General features: G+C 40.9%; 1 protein-coding gene across 2 annotated transcripts in view; it reads right to left on the reverse strand.

Moving 5' to 3' along the window:
- Nucleotides 1-17,939, reverse strand: part of ARHGAP24 (Rho GTPase activating protein 24) — a 184,471-nt gene extending 166,532 nt beyond the window's left edge. The window contains exon 1 of one of the 2 annotated variants that reach the window (XM_009101336.4): nt 17,719-17,939. The gene's annotated coding sequence lies outside the window, so the exon portion shown is untranslated. Of the gene's footprint in view, nt 1-17,219; nt 17,357-17,718 lie in introns of those variants that run through there. The other variant, XM_050973934.1, reaches the window with a different exon arrangement.
- Between the last annotated feature and the right edge of the window lie 1,277 nt (nt 17,940-19,216).

The raw sequence follows: 19,216 nt of genomic DNA on the forward strand, positions 1-19,216 counted from the left end.
TTGCTCTCAGCCACTAGTACATAAACTTGACTCATTCTATTTTCTGAGTAGTTACAGTACAGCAAAAAACATTTCTGTACATCCACTGCTAATGCAACTTCTGCTTATTGCTGTGAAAAGAATTCCCTCCACCCAGTGTAAGTGGCTTTTTTGTTTTAATTGGTGTTGCAGGCAGAATGTATGTTTAGCTTTCTCAGTGTTTAGTCTGTCCTCAAATACTAACATAATAGTGACCACCATGACTGAATCTAAAACATTAGAAGCAGAGTTAAGTCCCTGCTTCCCATGCTTCCTCCCACCCATATTCAGAAAGTATTTCTACACATTAGAAATTATTTAAGGGTGAACAAATTCTTTTGCTGGGGCTCCATCCTTTGGTACACAGCTTGACGGGAACTAGTTTTATCTGTAAGCTCTGCAGGAAGTAGTTTTGACACTTGGAAGCAGAAGTAAATTTTTCATGAGATACCTTGCTGATTATTCAGAATTTTGTCTATCCATGCTATGAGTTGATGCTTTAGTCCTTACACAGAATATATTTAAGACTTCTCCACAGGAGCAATTATTTTTGGCTTCAGTGGCACAAAAATCTTGTGACTAGCCTGAAAGTTCATCCATTACCACTGCATTTTCAAGAACACATTCACTCTGATGCTTTTAGTGTCAAATATTTCTTATCAGACATATACATGCTTCACTGGGACAATTCACATGACCAAAGCACATTAATATGGCTAGTCTGATTTAGCCACACAGATAACCCTGCTCACACTGAGACAGATTTCAGACAGCTAATGAAGAAGTCGTGAAAGTTTATTTCCAAAATCCTTGAAAACTGATCTGTGCATTGCTAACTCTTCCTCCTTCTTGACTCCAGTGACAAGACAGATATGACTAAATTCATCTGGAACCTTCACCAAAACTCACTGAAAAACACAGTCAGTTTTAAAGCTAAGTGCAAGACATGGAAAGCTAAATCACCATTAAGTACTTCTACTTAATTTCCATCACTATTATCAGATCTCTGTAGAGACTGCACCAAACTTATCCCTAGGCTTGAAATTAATCAATGTTTTCTTCTGGCAGAGTGGGAAAGGATACAGTAAGCAGTTCTAATTTAAAAAAAAAAAGTGTTTTACTCACCAAGCAAATAACTGAAAAATTACACTTGCAATAATTCACACTATTATTTAAAGCTTGTTGAAAAACCTATGAAGTTTGAATCTCTTCCTTTTTTAAAACTATTTTTAATAGTTTTATAGAGTGTTTTGGTAGGTTCATTTTGGGAGGGTTTTTTTCAGTTATTCTAAAACCATTTTGAAAAACTAGGATGAATGGAAATAAGGCCTGGGTTCATTTTCTAGATCCAAGGAACTGCAGGTAGAAGAGGAGTGTGCGTGATTGATTTCAAAGCATCTCCTTTTGCCCTGCCCCCCTTCAAACTGTTCTTTTGTAATTTCACCTCAATCTATTTTCTCCTTCTCGAAACTGGCAAATGAACATTCCCTTTATAAATATTTTTGTACAAGGGAAATACATTCCCAGGAATTTACTAGGCAATTATTTGGTTACTGCTCTTTCCTGCAGCTCAGTCACACAGCTTTTCCTGCACAAACACCCACGCAGGGGATCCAAGCATAACACTGGCACAGCTGTGCTCAGCCCTTCACAGCTCCACACCTGGTTCCACAGCACAGAAATGTAAGGGAGGTAGGGCTAAAACTCCACCTGCCCCTCTCAAGCAGTGCCAGGGAAGCTAAAACCACTCCACTTTCTGTCCCCATCTCCTCACAGACCTTACACCAGAAAGAACAGTGTAAGAAAATCCTCCTATCCATTCTTAAGTGGTTCATTTCTCCACAAAGGGTAATGAGCTAAGAATGCATATTTTTGGTAACAAAGAAAAAAACCTGCCTGCTGTCCCTGCTGCCATTTTCACGGGCTAGTCTTGTAGTAAGAGTGACATTATCTACCACAGTCATGGGTACACAATTTAAGGCAGAAAATGGCACAATAGAAACTGAAGAACAATATATAAAAAAGAAGTAGATATATTTTTCATGGCAATCACCCAGTAGTAAATTTCTGTGTGTGAATTACTGCCAAATCCAGATACAAGCTCAAGTACACATAAGAGCTCCTGAGAAGATGAGAAGCATCATTTTAAGACTTAGAGTACAATTATTATTGCATTCTTACTGAGCCTTAGAAAATTGTCAAGAACCCCCCTCACCTTTCTCAGGCTTTTCACATCTCAAACTTAAATCTGAGTCCTATTTTTCATTTAACCTCATCGTTTCAGATATATTCCATTATCCTCAAAGTGAACACACACTGCATTATTTATTACATTAGTTTACAACATGCTCTCAAAAATCAAGCAGGGGTTGCACCAACAGGAACCGAACAGCATGAAAAAGTGACACACTTAACAGCTGCTCCCCTGTGCAGGCAAAACTCAGCTTCAACTCAGAGCAGATGCTGAGAGGAACCTGACCACATCCCTGTGCCACAGCTTATATGGAGGACTAAGCCACAATTTATCCTTTGAATTACTCAACTCTGAAGAACACAAAGTGAAAGGAAAAGAAGAAAACAGATGTTGTCACCACAGCTGATTGACAAATGAAGGTCTAGACACATCTGGATATCATGAAAGTTAAATATTTTTAACATGACTTCCAGTTCTCTCTAGCAAATACACACTGGATGTCCTAAAATCTAATCCCAAGTTATTTTGATTAGTTCAGAAATACACACCAAAAAAACGCAACCACCAGGGGAAAAAAACGAGGGGAGAAGAGAAATTTTCTGCTGGAAAACAAAATTCCACGATAAGTAACACAGCACACAATGGAATTAAAAAAAAATTCAGAAACAGTTGTAAGATTTCAACACAGCCTTCCAGAACAAAGCTGGTTTTATCATCTTTATTATGGTTCACTGGAGAATTTTACTTTATTTTTCCTGTAAGGAAGGAAGGACATAAGCAGCTCTCACAGCACCATGACATTTCCTGAGAGACTGCCAAGGAAACTGGGGTTTCCCAAAAGATATATCAAGTCTGGGACCTGGGGCCATCCTGGCATAATTTGCCTCATGGTCCACATTTCCAGAAGAACCTACCATTCAAGCAGCCCATTCAAGTTCAAATCTGCAAAGAAAACCATAACAAGCTGTGCTGGCATCCTTGAAGAAAAAAAAAAAGGGGGGGGGGGAGGTTCAGATAGCGGTAATTTGGAAGTGATGGAACAATTTGCAAAACTTGGATTTTGTCAAAGCAAATTTGAATTTTCCCCCCCCTATCCCAAGGCGGTGAGGTGGTTGCTGTTGAATAGACAGTTTGCCTTTAAGATTTATAACACAATCTGATCCTCATGAGAACTGCAAAAATCACATCTGAAGGACAGAATAAACAGAGAAGACACTGCATCTGTGACCTATTTCTTCTAAGAGTCACATTTGAAAAACACTATTTACCTTCTCTGATAAAAATACCCTGGAAGGAATACAGCATAGATATAGATCTTTTTTCTGCACTAAGTTCCCTAACAGTGGCAATATATAGCAAGTTATTTACAAACTTGCTTTCCAATTCAATATGGAAAATAATATGCCATATCAATACATCAACATCTTGTTTACCAAGTTCCATTTTTCTCCACTGGAAACAACAAAGCCAGCTTGGCAGGCATTCAGGGGAATGGAGATGAGCATTTGGTTGGACTGACACCCTGACAGCCAAGAACACAAAACATTCCACAAATGTTGGATGGGTGCAAACAGCAAGGAGCAAAAACAACTTTAGAGGGGAGGGTGACACACGTCAGCTCACTAAGGCACACACATCAGTGGCTCAAGAAATACATCAGTAGTATCACTGGCAGCAACAGAAACCAAAGTTTCCTTCCCACAACAAGACTGTGTGAGCAAATAGCCCCTTGTTCAGAGAACAAAAACAAGCACCACCTTTTTGCTGCATAGCAAAAGCCTCCAAGAGTTCAAGTGAAGACTACTCCTCTGAAATCAAATAATTTCTTCAGAGCCAGAAATTCATGTACACCATTCAACACAAATTCAGCTCACCCATGTTCTACACTTGCATCCAAATTTATACTATAAAAGGTGCCCTGAATAGCTCTCAAACAATTTTTTCATCCAGATGACAATTCCATAAACCCAAAGCCGACAGTAATAATTCTACAAACCAGCTCACTAATTGATTCCACTCTATGGAAAGAAATCATCCCATTTTTATACTGTTTTGTATTATGACATCACCTACTCTGCACAGGTCAAACCAAAAGATTCAAGCATATGAACAAAGCAGTGGATGTGTCACAGACAAAACAGCAGGAATGATAAGCATTTTTACCTGTGAACAATTAAAATAATTTGTATCCCATGAGCTGCATGACTTAATTTGCAGGAAGTTTTCCTCTTTCAGTCTGCAAATTGTCACAAACAAGTGGAATTATCATAAAACTGTGTTGCACATTTTTCAACTCACTACTGACTCAATACTCAGATTATTTTACTCTGCTTACATGATTCTTCTTTTATTAGTATGTGTTGTCTTTTTTCTCAGCAATACTTTTTCTGCCTCTTTATTTGGTCTCAGATATTGAACACAATATAAATGGAAGCTTTCTTTAGGGAAAAATAATCTGAGCTATCAAAAGCCTAGAGCAAATGGATCTCCTGGTCATGAACCAGATGCCTCATGCAAACAGAACACCAAGACAGTGTCAGCAACACTTTAGATAATAACATCAATACTTAGTCCAATGGTGACAGTCTTTTTTGAAAGAAAAATGTACCAATATATATTGGTAAAATAGCATGGATCATGGAGCTGCTGCCACCAACCTCTACAGCAGGTCAATATGCTGAACAACAGTAAGTCCAAAAAAGTGCTGGAGACACAAAAAAACCCACACCTAACTGTTCCCAATCTTTTGGCACAGCAGCCACTGGACTCTCTAAGGTCTCTGGCAATTTTTAAGAACCTGTCTGAAAACAAATGCAGCCCAACTGCAAAACATCCTGTTACAGAGAGAGGCTAGGAGGTGCTCAGTGGAAAAGGCCCACAATTTCACCATACATGCAAACATATCCTAAACCTGTGTTCAGTACATCACCTGACTGAACACACACAGTAATGAAGTATTATTTCTTCTGGTTCATCATACATGGAGGCTGCAATTCCAACCAGCCCTCAGCTGGTTATGAACACAAAGGCTCTTGGAAGCTTGTCCACTGTCATCTGCAGAAGACTTTTCATTTGCCAGCCCTTCAAACCCACAAACAGGCCAGCCAAGAAGGATAAAAATCTGCCCCTATTATAGTATATTGTATTTAGCCATCAGACCTGCTTACAAGAGGTTTTTTTTGTACTTTGGCAGCAACTAAAACTTTCCTGATACACAGTTCATCCATTTTCACTGCAAAAAACCCACCACAAAATTGGCACAACTCTGCAAAGAAGTCTAAATTATCCTGAAGACTTATTAATAATTGAGAAGTGACTGAACCATTCATAATGTACTTTATAATTTCTTTAATGCTTAAGTCTATTTATGTGGCTTTTAAAACTTTGCACCATATCCTAACTGGTAACAGGAAACTGTGTATGGTTAATTGAAACAATGAGGGACCCTTTTTCATCATTGCTCAAAAAAAAGCAACAGTTTCAAGCTCACCATAACATTTAAGAAAATTCTCAAGGCACTAAAACACTTAAGATCATTTGTAATTACTTTATGTAACTTTCCATTCCTCCATCCCACATGCTCAAATTAATGAAGCACTTCTGTAAAATACCACCCTGAACCATGCCATGTTTTCCCAAGTTCTACAGCAAGACAAAATACAGTATTTTGCTTGGTCGTGCTTCGTGTTTGTGACTACATTACAGCGTCTGCTGACTGTAGAGAATTTATTTTCTTTCAAGGGAACACTTGCAAACTGTCCACATTTAGTATTTCCTCTTCACAGATGCCTTAAAAAGTCCAACAGCAGTGTGGAGTCACACATTCTCACTACTAAATGACATTGAGCATGACAAGAAGCAGCAAATGCAGTAAGTGCCAGCTTGAGTAAGGTGAAATCAAGTGCCACAAAAGCTGGAAAAAACATGGAATTATTGATTTTCCACTACCAAGGAGATTCCTGCCCAGCTTCAGCTCTGCAAATGACATAGTTCATAATTTCATTTAAATTTTTCATCTGTATGGACAAACCAAAATAACAATTATTAAAACAGTTCAACAATTACACTTTTTGAGGAGGCAACTCGAAGTGTCTTATTTTTCCTGTAATATGTTTTCAAGATTCCACAACTCATTTTCAGCAGAGTTTTGCAAAACCCTATTCTTACACATAATTTTGCAGACAGCCACGTTCACTTATCTCTCTGCAAATCAAGGTAATTTTACAAGATTTTTCCAGAGTAAACTAGCAGTGCCTATGGCAGACCAATGGGTGACAAAAGATAAATTGTTAAAAAAAAATTACAACTAGAAAATGAAGCACTTTTAGACTGCGCATAAGAAAATATTTAACCCTAAAAATATAATGATATGGCAAGAAGAACCAGTCACAAACATCTGAAAGTCATTTGTTAGCTGATGAAACGGTGCCAAGTCAAACAAAAAAGTTGTAATTTACTCACAAAGCCAAATTTAAGCCTAGGTGCAACAAGCAGGAACTGGCAACAACAGATCTAGGAGTGTCTTTTGAGGATCACTAAGCCAAAGTAGCTCTGAAGCATCTACAAATACACAAAACGTGCAACAAAAATCCCTGCCACCTTGTCCATGGGCTTTTTATCTGAACAAGAACACTTTATCAAGGTTATTCAATCCTGTCCTGTGTAAATGTTTAAAACCTCCTTGCCCATTCCCTACCTCAAAGGAGAGTACCTCAGTATTACTCCTCCATCTCTAGAACACCTATGAGAAATTTTTCCATCCCTTATTTACTGCTTCACATAATTCATGTTTATTATGAAAAATGAACAACCATTCTAACATTACAAAGGAACCCAAAGGTCTTAATGAGGGATACTACTTAATAGTAAAGCTTTTTTTAATTATTCCAAAAGTAATTTAAGCCAATTAAATTTGATTAACATATATATGCTATGTCATATAGTACATTAAACAGTGCCAGCAAAAAAAATAACACTCAGACCACTCCAAGCCATCAGCAATTTTACCCTGTGCTCTTTTGTCTCAGGATGGCAAATGAGTAACTTTATCTTAGAATTCTGTAACCCATTCATGACAACCTGGTCAGTACTAACATATTTTCACAAAAGTTTCAGCTTAACACCCATTTTTCTCTAGAGATGGAACACCATCTGTAGAGGTGTTTTAGCACTACCATCACCAAAAATATGACAAGTTAGAGCTTAAAAACATTCTCCAAAGAGCTCTGTCAAATTTTAATAGCTTGCTAGAGGGGGAAAATTACAGGATTGTGTCCCAGTTTCCACACTATTTACTTTTTCCTACCTTATTAGCCTAAAAAAAAAAATCTGCAAATGACAGACTAGCCAAAAAAACATATTCTTCTTGTTCACTTTCAATGAGTTTCAGAACAAACTATTTGCTCTTATCAGTTTCCAAGCAATCTGTCTAGGCATCCAAGTTTATCAACAAGAACCATTCAAGCCTCCCTGCTTTTAAACATACCCAAACTGAAAAGCTTGTTTAACTGGCCTATTAGGCTCTGTGACTGATTTCTTGACATTTCCAATAAATCATCTCTCTGGTTTTGTGATAAGACCTCAACCCTTCATTGCCTGCAATCTATAGATCAGATGCCAAAAAAGCTAAAATCTACTTCTTCTGGACCCCCAACAGCACATACAGCTTGCTTCTGAGCTCAAGTTCTCATCCTGTTTATTAAGCACAGATATCAACTTCCCATTAATTTACAGAAGACTTTGCTACTACCAGCTCCACACTAAATATTTTCCAAGTAGGCATCCAAGACTGCTGTATTGTCATGCCACGGACAATACACAAGATATACTGTCTGAAACTGTCAGCAATCTCCCCATGCAAATCTGCTATTTGATTTTCAAGCTTCTAGGAAATTCCCTAATACTTAACGAAGCTCAGTAACACAGTAAAAAGTGTTCCATGAGAGAAAGATGCAGACTTCACAAGAAGCATCACAAGAATTTTCTGAGTACAAGACTGCTTTGCATAAAATACCTGCAAAGCATCTCTCGCCATGGACCTCTGATCCTCAGCTAGAGAAGAACGAGCCATATGAATCAGCACAGAACATGACACTGCACACACATTACTTACTCTCTTTTTCAGGTACATGACACAGAGGAAACTTGTGACACACACAGTCCAACACGTGGCACCTCCACAACTCAGAAGAAAAATTCTAAACTTTTTCTCCAAGGAGGAAGTACAAAAAGAATAGCAATGCTCTGGCAGCTCAAAACCAAACCACTCATTGAATACACTGTTATCACAGCTACCATATTTTTCCCCCCCAAGGGTCATGTTGTATGGAAAGATGCTAGATATCCTATGGTATTAGAAAATTAAGTATGAATTACCTTATGTTCATAACTGAGTGGTATCACAGGTCTCAGTCACTGAGTTTTGGCTTATTTCTGTGCAATCCCTCCAGCCTAAGACACTCAGCTTCAATGCACAGAAGGGTATTCAGCTCCTTCATGGTACATCACAGTGCCACAATGGCGAGCTCAGTTACCAGAGCTAACTTTTCCTCAGAAGACTAAGTTTATGGGACACCATTTTGCATGCATTTTGAGCAGCATAACCTCTTACAAAATATCTCTTCTGAGCTATGAATCCTTCCTTCCCCTTCCAAAAAGGCTGCAGAATTGGTGCACAGCCCACCAGCACAGACCTGCCCATGCCAGACTAGAAATTATTTCCTTTCCTGGATATTTCCACAGGTAATGCACAATATTTTTCATTACTTGCCAGACATCTAAATAATGTACAAAATACTGCATAGTCGTATGTGTACTAGCAAGACCTGTTATGTTGTTTTGGCTAATCTGCCGTTTTTTCTAGCAGTCCCTACGAAAGCAAGAAATGGTAAAACTCACGTTTCAGAGCCTTCCTGTGGGTGCTGGGAGATGAACATCTCCAAAGCAGTGTCCCAGGAGTGACACCATCAAACATGATACAAACATCTGAAGGGAGTCAGAGAGAATTCAGGATTTTATTTCCAATGCTGGCAGAGGATCATGCCTATGCCCAGCTCGCCTTCTGCACTTTCTCAGTTGCCAAGGAAAGGAGTCAGAGCCACATGCACTGTACGGCACAGAGGCTTAATCTCGTTACGTGATAAACAGTCTTGTCACTGAACATGCCACGTGCTGCATGCCCAACTGGCTGCTTCAGTCCTTTCCTGGTGTCAGCTGAGTGCACTGGAAGCTCTGTGAGCCCAGCCTGACAGCAAGAGGCAGCAATTCAGCACACAGGAATTCAGCACATACCGAACAGGAGACCAGCCGAACGCAAGAGACTTGAAGAGTGTGCATGAGAAACCCCCAAGCTCCCCAGCTCACAGCATCATCACCACAGCTGTCCCTGCTCACTGCCCACACGTGTCCCTCTCCCCTCACATCTGGCAGAAGGCAGCATTTCAAGGGACCAACTACTCCCATACAAAGAGCCACTGGCCACTGTAAAGGGCAGAGCCAGCAACCCTTTCCCAGTGTGGTAAATCCTACCAGTAATACCAGCTGACCAATTCAGGAGCTGAATCACCATGGCAAGAGGCCATAATTGTAACATCAGTGCTAAAACCTAGGAAATTCTTCAAAAGCAGTGGTGCTGTTAGGAAAGAAAGAAGTGAAGTCACTATCCCTGAAAGTGTTCAAGCACTGACTGGATGTAGCACTTCGTGCTGTGGTTTAGTCAGCATAGTGGATGGTGTTCAAAAATTGGACTCAATTATACTGGAGGTCTGTTCCAACCTAAATAACTCTATGTTTCTATTAAATTAATTAATAGCTGACTCACTGCAGGACAGAATCATCACTGTGAAAATAATAAGGGTCCTACATTGATGTCAATTTTATTTTTATCCTGGCACATTCTACAATACTTGTAAAATATTCCCATGGTTCAGAACCAGACTTATTTTTCCCAGCTGTCCACATATGACAGGCAGGACAGCAAAGGATCTCCCTACTCACTAAGCCCAACTTCTGAAACCCCCAAGGAAGCCAACAACATAGTTACTCTCTGACAGGAAAAATATCATCAAAACAGCTATTTTAATATTTCCCCTCACCCCCAATGCAGCAGTCACAAGGCTTCCCAGGAACTCCTTACCCAGTTAGAATTTTTTTCTTTCATTGCAGCACACTCATGGACAGCTACACCAATTTACTCCTTATGACCCTGAAATAGTTCTGTTCTGTCCCTGTTGTTTACACACCTGACATGTTTATGTGTAGAGTCTAAGGCTGCTTTCTCATTTTCACAGAATACACAAAGCCAGGTCTGAGTTTCTCTGAAGAAAGAGGACTCCAGCATGGCTGGTGAAATCTAGGCAGCAGCCATCACACATATACCAGGTTACATGGAAAACTAAACAACCCAAAAGCACCAGGTCTCGTACTCTTATAGACAGATATTTATTGTTTTTCATAGGTTTTCATTACTCAAAAACACTACTTACAATGTGTGCCTTCTTAGAGCTTCTTCCTGCTTCACTCAGTTGTGAACCCCGAGAGAAAAACCCAACCTAAGAAAGCTGCTGTTATCGAGATACAGATTTCTATTTACAAAAATATGCATTTTCCTAAATATCATTTATTAAACATTTCTGGGGGATGTGGTTAACTAATTCCAGTTTGAGCCCTGTATTCTCTTAGGAGAAGGTGAAACCCCTTCATGCATCAAATGTTAATAACATTTTACATTTCAATTAAATTATGGACTTCTAAAGAATTTTTACTTGAGCTGTACTTAAAATAGCACCTTCAAGACTTCCCACTGTCATACATCAGAACTGTATTTGCTTTTTTCAAAACAACTGAACAAATGCCTCTTACATATGAACAGAGTTAGTCCTCAATCTTGCAATCAGTTATTGACTGGGGGGCTGGGGGGTGTTTGCTATGATGTTTTCATTCCCAAATTTCACTTCTAGCCACAGGGCAGAGCTCTGTCAGAACAAGTTTTCTGACCAGTATGTTTCCTATTCACTTCTAAAACGAGCAAAATAGACCGAATCAAAGTTGGGTCCATTTGGGTTCCATCAATGCTATTAAGATCCCAAATTACCCCAAGCAGATTCTTACTCTCAAGTCTATTTGCAAAGCTCCCATTTTAGGACACTTCCATTCAGCTCTGCAGAGCGTAAGCAGGCTTTGGACTTAGCAAACAAAGTAAGAATTCACAGTCATTCTGAAAGAACGTAAATTACTATGTCCAAACTAAAAGGTATTGCATTTCCTTTCTCTTTCTCCAGGCAGGCCCTTTAACATTTCTGCCTTGGTTTGCCTACTTCTTAGGAGAAATTAAAAAACGAAAAAAAAAAGCCAAGAAAGAAGAAACATCTGTGGGAACAGCTGCACAAATACTGCAACTGCCAGAGGAATTATTTCTTTCTTGCATCCAGGATTTCTGGGTTTGTGTGTTGCAACACTTAGTAGTGGATAATCACAGTGACTATCCATGCACGTGACATGCAATTTTGATATCAATCACGGATAAGAGGCAAGAGCTCAACACCAGCCCACCACAGACATACAAACACATAGAGAAAAACAACCAGAAAGCCAAACTCTTCAAAGAACTGTCTAGAGGTTCCACAACAAAAAAGCCTATGCAGCATGTAGGCTGCTTGCTCCAATTTCTGGACAATCAAAATTGAATGGTAGCTAGTTTATAACAAGCAAAGGTACAGCGCAGGTTTTCCCTTCATCATTCTCTCACCTTCAACAACAACACTACGACCCCAAATTACTCAGAACACTTTCCAAGATAACACTCTGAAATAAGGCAATGATGTCACTAAATAAACAAGATTTCCAGAAGTCTGTCTTCATCTCCTAGATACATGTCTGTGTTCACATACTTGTCTTTGAACTGCAGCAATCTGTTATGCTCCAACAGGAAGGATTAAAAATGAGTTTTATCATGTTCTGTGCTATTTATTGATAACTGCACAATTCTTATTTCTCAGTCCATGCCCAAGTAGCTAAGGCAAATATGATTAAAACTCCATTACAGCAATAATCAACTAAATTAAAGTCACTAGTTCTAAATACAGAGAGCAACAAGATATTGAAGGTAGTATACAATGCACAGTTTGTTTAGGAATTACTGAAATCTTTTTCCCCCCCCTCCAAAATACCGAAAGAATAATCAACCAATATGGCCATGGAGGGAAGTCACCTCATCCAGCTGATCCACAGAGGATTTGAAGAATGAGAAGCCAAATTAATTGCCTGCAGCCTCGGCATCATTTTTCTTTCTCAAGAAACTCAAGAGGAGCTTTAAGCATTCTTTAAGTCACCCTTGACTGTAGCACTCTCTCATTTGCTAAACAGTCATTTAGCACACTGGGATTGCTGCAGCACGGCAGCACTTGAGCTTCTTCATCTTCCACCTCTACACAGTCAGCTGTCAAGCTGGGTACACAGAGAAAGCCTTATTTGACCAAGCTTCAGCAGGCTTCAGGGGGTCTCTGCTCCACTTGAATTTATATGATCCATTGCTATTCATTCTCTAAAGACTCATCCTGTAAGACCATGACTACACATTCCTGCAGCACTGCCTGGAAACAAAATGGTGATGAATCTTTTTCCTTTTGATTTTTAAAGATCACAACTTGCTTTGCACTAGCAGCTCTCATCCTTCCTTATATCCACATATTCCTAGCTGAAGAAGACAGCCCTTCATGATCTGCTGAGGTCATTCAGCTCCTTTTCATCAAGCCACAAACAGAATATCAGCTCTTTTTTTTGCCCCATATAAGTAATACTAAAACAACAGAGTCAGAACTGAACAAAGGGACAACTACAATGGGACAGATAGGATGCTGGGCTGGATGGGCTCTATCTCCAACTGTGACTGAAGTAAAATCTCAGGGGAACTGGACAGCTAAGACAAGCAAGCAGCAATACTTTGGGCTAGCTACCCCTTAAAACTGGGTTTTCCTTTTACTAATCCCTACACTGCAAGTACTTATTAATTATACCTTACTTACATCTTGTGCACAGTATTACCCCCTTTCATTTGTTTTGAGCCTGCCACCACCACTCCTGGACACACCCTGGGACTTTTCTACTGAAAAATAAGGGAGGAAGAAGCAGTGTCTGTTTACCCTTTTCTTGCCACTTGTTAGTGAAGCTTTCTCAGTCATCTCATCTCCAGGCTAAGAAGTTTCTTCCTGCTGCACTGTTTTCACACAGAAGCTGCAGTGCCCTTGACCATTCTTTTCAAGACCTTTTCCAGCTTCAGCTGTCAATTACCAGAACCTTCCTCCCCTGATGTCACCTCTATCCTCCTTCCCATTTTTCTTCTCACAGCACACTATGTGGTAGCTGGAGGAGGTCAAAGATACAGCTATAGAAAGGCAGCTTATGGAAATCCAGGATGCTGTTGCCAGAGCTGAGGTCAAGTCAACCAAGCAAGGATTAACTGGAAGGCTACTTTCTCTGCCTGCTGCAGGAGCACCCTGCCTGCCCCTGGAAGGCAGTAAGATCCTTCTAGATATCACTAGCTGGGAGAACCAAACATGCCTTTATATTTGATTAGTGTGGTCTGGGCCAAAATGTGTTGGTTATTTCCTTATTTTGAGCTATTTCCCTGTTTTGCAAGGAGGCAAATTGCTGGGGTTTACAAATGCTTCATGATTGTTCAATTTGACAGGCCAAGAATACCAGTCCACTTGAAATTTAAGTTCTGTTTTCTTTTCTTTGTTAACAAATTGGTATTCTAAAAGCAAAGGTAAATGTGGGAAAAGAACCATGGGAACACACCAACTACTTCTTGGAAGCAACACACATGAAAAATGTCCTTGCTAAAAAGCTACTAATCATAGTTGCCATTACACAAAATTACACAAAACTCAGAATATGAAAATGAAAGGTATTTCATTACAAGAAACTGTACACTTCACCAAGAAATTCAATGTGTGCTGAGGTTTGGCTCATTGAGCAGCCCCCCCAAACTAACAAGTACAACAGTAAACGACAGAAGTTTGTTAAAGTTAAAAGCAATGAGAATGTGCACTCCTCCAAGACCCATGACTTGATGGTGCATGACATTTTCATTAGAAGAGCCCAATGAAACTAGAGCTGAGCCAAGCAGACAAAATTAATTCAAACATTTAACAGATAAGTCAAAGACCATGACCGTAAACAAAAAAAAAGCACTGCACCGCAGGTGGCTTCGAGTCTCCAAGCAATTATCTTATTTTGCAGTGTAACCAATGACTTGGAGGAGAAATGAAGAAGAAAAAAAAAAAAAGATCATGACTGCAAAGTTGTGCAGGTGACAAACACCAAAGAAGCTGTGAATTACAAAGAAGAAAGGCCACTGACAGCCAGACGTCTGTCTGTCTGTGCACCAGTCTGTGTCTCCTTGATCAGCAGGTGCTCAAGTTGGGAAGAACTGACAGTACCCGAGAGCATCTTCTCTGGAAACTATTTCAAAAAATATTGGAATAGAGAAAGGGAGAAGAAAATGAAGAAATGAAGAAACTGTATTTTCCACTTTTAAAAAGAGAAGGTAAAGAATAAAATAGGAACTCTAGAAAAAGTAGAAATTTGGACAGAGAAGGCTCTTAAACGTACAAAGAGCTAATAAGAACCAGACCTAACAAGCTGGTGGTCAAAAACACAAAGTAAAGCTGACTGATGATAATTACACCAAATTAATATATTGGAGAGTCTATCAAAAGACTTTGTTGGCAAAACAGGGTATTATTCACAACTAAATTATCTAGCTTATAATGGAAGCTAATCGAGGCCTATTACGGTTTATTCTGGATCCATAATCAATTAAACACAAAATCAATTTACAGCTTCACTCCAGTGCTTACCATACCCACCTTCATCACCCAAATGTAACTAGCAAAATGGTGAAGCAAAAGGAAAGAGTCAGGAAACATACAAGAACCTGCTATGCAGCTGAAGCTGAAGTACATCCATCTTTGACACGCCTGGTATTTTCATGTAATTTTGAGTGCTTTCAATTAAAAAAACTGCAACCTAATCAAGAGTTCTCTAAATAAAATGCAGGCAACAACTGTAAAAAACAATGTTAACCTGAAATCCTTTCTTTACCATAACAATACAAACTAACACACTAAATCCTACCACTCACACTCTCTACAATCTTAGATGAGGGAAGAGAATCTAAACAGGAAATTTGGCCTCTTTTGCCTTTTTAAGTTTCTCCCAAGACTGGCATCAAAGTAGCTAATGTCATTAAAAGCTGTGTGTTTTCTTATCATCCACCACTATCAGGCACTCACCTTACCTGGAGTCTTGGACATAACAGAACACCAAGTTCAAGACTTGGAACTGTACTAGATACACTCCTGCCATATTTCTCTTGGTTTACAACACCAAGAGAAGACAACCTTTTGTTTTCCTCCCTGGCTGAAAGCTAACACACTCACCCTCAAAATAATGTACAACACAAATGTCACCCCAATATGATGGAGTATCACACTCTGTTCCAGGAGATTATTTTAAAATAAAAATTGTATCAAGTATTCCCTCTGTCCAATATAGAAAAAGCCAGTTAATAGCTCCAGGAATGAAACACACTTCCAAAGACCATCAGATCACAATAAACACAAAAAAGTCTACACAGAAGACAATTAAAGGTAGCAGATGCAAATCACTTCAAACTACCCACCACAAATTTCAACTAGTTGGTTTTTTTTCTTTCTGCCTGGTGTGCTTTAAAAAAAAAAAAAAACACCAAAACTTTGAATCAAGTAGCAAGACATGATTGTGTGCTACAGCTACACATGGAGGTCACATAGAGTTTTGATTCAGGCTGCTTCTGAAGATATGACCTTATCAGAACTTCAAACTATTACCTGGTCCATTTCTTAAAGGGATCCTGATTTCTGTCTTTCTAAACTCCATCTTCAGAAAAACGAACCTCGTTACAGAACCAGTAATAGAAGTGATCTTTATGAACCAGTCTGCAAACCCAGTAGGCACACATCAAAGGAACAACCCACAGCCTCCTTCTCACCTGACCCCAACAGCACATTGCCCCTACAACGCAAAAGAAGTCATGCCTTCCACACAAAATCATGTTTTCAGTTGAATTTTCTACATGGCTTTATATTTTTTACTTAATTACCATATTGTTTGCTAGATTTTTTTTTGTTTTTGACTTGATATTTTTGGGATGGGCACCCCATTTATTCCAAACTAAACCTAATTAGTTTCATTGAAGACTGAAAGTCAAGTAAGGAGCAGGAGAAGAAAAATGCAGCTGAGAGACAAAACAACAATGAAAGAAGAGGCAGTCTAATAACTTTAGGTACCATGCACAAGGAAACAAGCTTTAAGCACATTTATTTTTAACATTAAGTCACTCTATCATGCACTACAAGATGCCTTTTGCAATAGCAAAACCTGCCACAACATGAAAATTTCATGGGATTGGAAACAGGCACTTGACTCTCAATCCTTCCTTCTTTCTACCTCTGCCTGTAACTCAGCATGTCTTCTGTGACAAGAGATTCCACTTAAATGATTTTTAGCTAGGACAAGATACTGTGCTCCTTGTACTGCTCAGTCCCACTCCCATAATTCTTACCTCAGGAGGAATCCTGAATGTACAGAAGTTACTGTCACCTCCTAGGTACAGAACTACTGTGCAACAGAAGAACTTAACAGCATCTTAATACCTGCTGATCTAAGAGTCATCATCATCCTCTCTCAGCAACCATGCTACTGGACACACAGAATTCAGCTTACTAAATTCTGTGTTATGAAGTCACTGTGCTACACAGTAAATTTCTTATTTCTGCCTATACAGGACAAAGGTACCTATCTTAAAAAAAAAAACCCACTGTTTACTTCCAGTCATCTGTTGCAGAAATTTTTCTAACATCAAACATGAATTATTTAATAGTCCCCACCCTGTTGGAAGAAGAAAACTCCCAAACTGACAACACACGTGCATATTACTGCAAAGGAAGATAGAGACAAATATTACCTTCAATTTCCTTCCCAGGGAAGGAAAAAGACACGACAACTACTGCCTTATGTTAAAAAGAAATCCCCTCAGAGGCTCTAAAAATCCTCGGAAGACTGCAGTCACAGAAGAGTTAGGCGAAGTCCTCATTTCAAAGTCTGTCCCAATGAGGACCTTATCTATCAAATCCTTCAGCAAATACTTACGTAGAAGGAGGAAGATTTTAACACAACCATCACAAACCCAAAACTGCAGGAAGCACAAAAGGGTTTGATTTATATTCAAGTCAACAAGTAGTCAGATGACCCACACTCAGCCAGTACCCCTGAAACCAACAAAACCGGATCCTGTTAGGAAGCATTTCTGCTAAGAAAAACAGCACGGAAGAACACCGAAAGATGCCCACACACACGGAGAGCAGACAAGAACAGCTGGCTCACACACACTCAGCTGCTGCCGCCGCTCCCCGGCCGGTCCGGCAGTGCCCGGGTTCCGTCCCCGCGGGACCGGCGGTACTCACCCGGCGCTGCCCGCCCTCACGCGGGGCCGCCCTCACGCGGGGCCGCCCCGCTGCCCCATACACGCGGCGGCGCCTCGGGGCACGCTCGGCACCGGCTGATTTCAGACCGGCTGCGCTCACAAGTTTCTCCTCCTGCCTCCTCCCTCAGCCGCTCAGGCGACCTGTGCGCAGGCGGGGCTACCGCCAGCACCACCAGCACCATCCCATGGGGGCTGCCGCGGTGCCCCGGGAGCTGCGGCGGGGGCAGCCCGCGGCGGCGGGCGGGGCGGCGGCGTGCGAGGGTGATGGATAATGTGCGATGTGTTGTGTGCGCCGGCCGAGGGGCCGGGGCGGCTCCGCAGGGCCAGCCCCCGCGTTTCGGGTTTCACGGGCAGCTGGCAGCCCCGGGCGCGCCGCCGGCTGCGCGGCTGGAGGAACGCGCCTACCTTCCCAGACGCTCTGGGAATGTCAGCGCCGGGACACCCGCCGGGAGCCGTCCGGGCTCCCTGCTGTCCCCCTAACCCTGCCACGCTCCAAGGGGACAGGCGGACAGGCCGAGATCCTGCGCAGAGTTTTGCCGCCCCCTCTCCTTTCTCCTTGGCGCCTGTAGCGCAGCTTTAGTCGGCTGAACACACATCCCGAGCAGCTCCGACTCATCCACTTCCAACAGCACCTCTGCAACTTCAGCACGGCTTAGCTCTCTTTAAGAAGGACTCGGGATTTTACCCCTCCGTGGGCTCGCACAACGAGGGTCCAAAGGTCCAGCTCTGAGCCAAGTGCACAGCAGAAATCGGGGGAATTAGGATGGAAACTGCAGCCCTAGTTGGCTTTCAGGAGCTGCTGTCCGCTCCCTGGATGGCAGGAGTGATGCCTGCTCCCGGGTGACTCAGAAATCATGGCACTCTGCTTTTCTCCATACTGAGGGCAGTAAATGACATGGAACCTCCGTTCTCCCTTCTGCCACTCCACAGTATTGGTTTTGGAAACAGCCTCTCTCGGAAAACCCTAGATGCTGTGTTTCCCAGTCTCTTCTTTCAGATCCCCATCACGAGACAAAAAGCAGTTTCGAATACTATACCGCCATGAGATCATAGGAAAAAAATTACTACTTATGATAGTTGAAGAGGGCACAACTTCACATTTTGAAGCCCAAGCCGGGTTCAGCGGACTGTGCACACTAACAACAAAATCTTGCACATTTTCAGCTACATGTACCAGGCATGTCGCTTTCCTCTAACGACTGGAGCTGGAAGATTTGTGGAAGCTAGAAAAAATTTTGCATGAGAATCTCAGTATCTGATGAGTGCAGCTTGGACAAATGTAGACACACTCCCACTGACTTCTCTTCTATGACCCATTTCTCACAATTCTGTGTTTGCTGGCTCCAGCTCCACCCAAAGTGAAAGCACTAAAAAATCCTCAGTATCACAAGAATAGGTACAACCTTTTGAAAGCAATCAGTTTTCTGATTTATTCTTCAGATTTACCAGGTTTTTCAATAGATGAGGTCTGAAAAATA

The sequence above is a fragment of the Serinus canaria genome, chromosome 4 (genome assembly GCF_022539315.1).
Source record: "Serinus canaria isolate serCan28SL12 chromosome 4, serCan2020, whole genome shotgun sequence".
Classification (NCBI taxonomy): domain Eukaryota; kingdom Metazoa; phylum Chordata; class Aves; order Passeriformes; family Fringillidae; genus Serinus; species Serinus canaria.